Source organism: Cynoglossus semilaevis, chromosome 18 (genome assembly GCF_000523025.1).
Source record: "Cynoglossus semilaevis isolate Cse_v1.0 chromosome 18, Cse_v1.0, whole genome shotgun sequence".
In the NCBI taxonomy this organism is placed as follows: Eukaryota; Metazoa; Chordata; class Actinopteri; order Pleuronectiformes; family Cynoglossidae; genus Cynoglossus; species Cynoglossus semilaevis.
This window is the reverse complement of record NC_024324.1, coordinates 1659507-1663659: the sequence shown is the minus strand read 5'-3', so window position 1 is coordinate 1663659 and position 4153 is coordinate 1659507. Positions and strand designations below refer to the sequence as shown.

The 4153-nt window shown below is 44.2% G+C and overlaps 1 protein-coding gene and 1 long non-coding RNA gene across 2 annotated transcripts in view; one reads left to right on the top strand and one right to left on the bottom strand.

Annotated features, from left to right (window-relative positions):
- LOC112488487 (microtubule-actin cross-linking factor 1-like) overlaps nt 1–4153 on the top strand; it is a 51516-nt gene that overhangs the window by 25527 nt on the left and 21836 nt on the right. The window lies entirely within an intron of this gene.
- Nucleotides 3632–4153, bottom strand: part of LOC112488499 (uncharacterized) — a 16088-nt gene continuing 15566 nt past the window's right edge. Inside the window, exon 2 of the long non-coding RNA XR_003052602.1 lies at nt 3632–3767. This is a non-coding gene — a long non-coding RNA (uncharacterized LOC112488499). The remainder of the gene's footprint in view (nt 3768–4153) is intronic.

The window sequence follows — 4153 nt, the reverse complement described above, 5'->3', positions numbered from 1 at the left end:
ATATATATACATATATATTTATATAAATATATATATATATTTATATAAATATATTTATATATATTTATATATTTATCATCTGTAGTGTTAGCTGACGTTAGCTGATGTTAGCGCTGGAGGGCGTGGTGGATCGTTCCAGTCCAGATGATTCACAGAAACAGGAAGTGCTGAGTCAGAGCTCAGTCCAAACCAACCCAGAAACTGAACTCTTCAAAGACCAGATCAAAGATGAAAATTAAATGAATTTAAATTAAATTCAGACCCTCCTCCTCCTCTGATCACTGACCCTGACGACCCCGACCCCTCCCCTCCACACCCACCCACACTCCCGCTGTGTCCCACAGCTGTTAGGTGTGTCGGGGTGTGTCGGGCGGTGGGGCAGCTGTGGGCGACGCAGCCGCAGCGTTATCTGCGCGTCATGTGATACACGGCTGCTGCTGCTGGTCATGTGACGGCGGCTGTTGGACTACGTGAAGAAGAACAGAAAAAACGTTTCCACGTTCAGGACATAAAACCACTGGAACTAATGAATCGGTTCTAGTTCCTGTTACAGTGTGAGAAAGTGACTGACACGATGACACTGAGTGACTCAGGGTGACTAACGCGACACCTTCTGTGTCCCGTGAACGTCACGGCTGTAAATAGCTGCTGCTAACGTGTGGACAGGGACAGAGACAGGGACAGAGACAGCTGTTGAAGACGGGTCCTAGAACTTTATCTGCTCGTTTGTCAGTTCTTTTTTTTCGTTTTAGTGAAACTGTTCTCAGTGGAATAGTGGAGATGATGGGGTGAGGAGGAGGAGGAGAGGGGTGAGGGGGGGGGGCAAATGTCTCCCGTCCTGGGTGTGATCAGTGTTGTTTCCAGAATCAAATAACCGGTTTGTGAAATGAGAGACGAGGGTGAGAGACAGATGGACAGATGGACAGATGGACGGAGACGCAGGTTTAAAAATAGGACTGGGCTGAAAAGGCTGTGAGGAAAAAGGTGTTTCTGGAAGGTTCTGTCGGACGACGGAGACCCAGGGTCACGACCCGTCCTCCTCTCTCCTCCATCAGTGTCTCTCTGTCCATCGTCTCTAATCCGTTTGTCTTCATTTGATTAGTTTGGTCTTTGATGTCACATGATGCTGATGTTTTTTTATCATCAGAAGAAAATAATTTGTCTGAGCTTCAGCAGACGGCGGTGGAAGACGATTTAACCTCGTAATGGTTTGTGGGAGGAACGAGTTCAGGCCTGAACTGGAGGACTGGCTCATCACTAGATGGACAGATCTGTGTGTGAGTGTGTGTGAGTGTGTGTGTGAGTGTGTGTTTTGAACACATTCCAAGTTTGCAGAGGTGTTTGGGTAAAAAACAAAAAATGTGAAAATGTGACTCTGTGATTCATGCAGGCGTTCTGTAAACGCAGCTCAGGGCCCGGGGGCTGCTGGGTAATTTTCCTGAATCAGTGTCATCCAGTTTTTAACAAGTGTCAACACAAACAAAACAAACAAAACAAAAAAGGCAAAGAAGGACGTGGTTGTTTTACGGTGTTGTTCCAGGACAGTCAGGAGTTTCCTGATTTTTACGGTGTTGTTCCAGGACAGTCAGTTTCAGGACAGACAGTTTCCTGAATCAGTAAACTTTCCAACACAACGATCACGGTTTGAATTTACACATTTTCCCGCTGCGTTCCTGGTGATTTTCTGGAGAAAGTTCTAGAACAGTTCCAGTTTTCCTCTCCATCTCTGCTGCGTCTCTCTGTGAAGGTTGGCGGCTTCCTCTCGTGACGGCGTCCAAACAGACGCTCCTTTCTCTGCTGCGCTCACATGAAAGACGCTTTTGTTCCTCTCTGTGAACTGCCCCGTCATCGGAGGCCCAGCCCCCTGCTGGTCACCTCCTGGTCTTCACCTCCTGGTCTTCACCTCCTGGTGTCACGTTCAACACCAAGGCCGAGGCAGAAAACCTCAACGTTAGCCAGATTACAGAAACAATTAGCCAAGATGCTAACCATACAGAGAGTTTAAGATAAAGCCAAAAAAAACAACAGTAACAGTCGTGAGGTTTCCTGCAGCAGAAGCTGAATGCTACGAGGTATTTTCAGATATTAAATCATCCTTGAAGGTTCTGGGAAATACTTGAATTTGAACCTGGGGAAAATCACTCCACTCGGAGCCACATGAACTGATACCAACTGGAGCGCCAGCGTCTCCTAGCTGTCAGTGTCAGAAATATGACAGGAATGAAAAGAGTTTTTTTTTTTTTTTGACAAGGTCGATGACTGTCAGTGACGCAGAGGAAGAAAAAAACTGATAAACATCCTTGAGGTTTTTGCTGACGACGTCTGGAACCTTCACAGGCTTTAGTTTAGTTCTCAGTGAAGAACCTTCAGTCGTGGAGCGGTTTTAGAACGTTTACAGGAGAGTGGGGGGTTTGGAAGGAAAAAGTCGTGGAGCGGTTTTAGAACGTTTACGGGAGAGTGGGGGAAGAAAACCAAACATTTAGTTTCAGAAAAAGTCAAATATTAAACATTTTTCATGTGGGTCGGTTAGTCAGTTAGTTAGTCAGTTAGTTAGTTAGTTATTTTTCCAACACATTTTTAAAGCATGAAACCTGACACATTATAATTACTAGACATCCCATAATATGTTCTCAATGTATGATGTAATGTTGTAATATTGTTTTTATTTTTATATTATTAATTATCATTGAATACTTTTGAATACTTTTATTATATGTTTTTAATATTATAAAAATAATAAAATGACTAATTGGTACAGTAATTAAGTAAATATATAAAATAATTATTTTTTAAAAAATTATAAAATTTCTGCATTTAAAAAAAAAGTCAAATAAATGCAAAATTTTAAACCAAATTTTAACTTAAAAAAATTAACCCTGAACAATCGTCCTGTCTGCTGCTGCTGCTGCTGCTGCTGCTGCTGCAGGTCAGGGATTTGAACCACAGACTCTGTGGTCTGGGCTGTGAACGCCACACAGATGATCAACGATGTGTTTAATGTCTGAATACAGACGTCCTCTGAGACACCAGAGGACAGACAGGACAGACGTCCTCTGACTGTAACATGTCTCTCACCACTGTGTCTTCTGTCCTTCTCGTCTCTTCCATGTCGTTCCGTTCTGCCAACGTTCCCTCCTCAAAGGTAAATAAATCTTTTTTTTAACTCTTTTATTTCCCCATTTCTTCTCTGACTGTGACCTCTGGAAGTTTCAATCTGACCTAAATATTTGACTGATTTTTTGGGGGGGGAAAACATCTGTTTCCCAGCTGTCGTTTGGTTGGTGGGATTTTTGGTCACCGTTAGCGCCAAGGCTAGTCGGCTACGTTGCGATGACACGGGCTAACGTTTGTAGCGCTTCAGTGTTTTCATAACACCAGTGGACTGAGTTTGATTTGCTTGTTTGTTGTTTCCCAGCTTTGGCGCCACCTGATGTTGACATGTTTACACTGCAGTGTTGTAGTTTTGTGTTGTAGATTCAACATGAAGGTCGTGACCTCCGTCAGTGCCAGTCTGGCGTCTTTGGTAAAAAAAAAAAAGTTAGTGATGATATTTTTAATGGAACGAGTCACAAACGTTGACATTTTATTCAAAATATATTTTTAGTTGATTTCAGGATTTTGTTCAGTTCAGTTTTTTTTTTTGCTTCTGTTTATGCGGCGTCTTAAAAAGTCTCAAAGTAACTTCAGGAACCGCAGGAACTATGTCAGTAATCTGCTGCAGTATGTTGATCCAGCAGCTGAGAGTCACACACACACACACACACACACTCTCACACACACACAGACACACAAAGGACGCGGTGTGAAACAGGTTGAATGACAAATGTGTGACAGTCAAACATTCATACATGAACTGTTGCCAACATACCACACACTCATACACGGAGCTGAGTAATGAGGACACGCCTCCTCCTCCTCCTCCTCCTCCTCCTCCTCCTCCTCCTCCTCCTCCTCCTCCTCCTCCTCCTCCTCCTCCTCCTCCTCCTCCTCCTCCTCCTCCTCCTCCTCCTCCTCCTCCTCCTCCTCCTCCTCCTCCTCCTCCTCCTCCTCGTCCTCCTCCTCCTCCCCCTTTCTGTGCTTCTAGTTTCCTTCTTTCACGCTCCGACTCATTCACTCGCTCGCTCACCAACCAAACTCACGCCGCTGTTTGTGG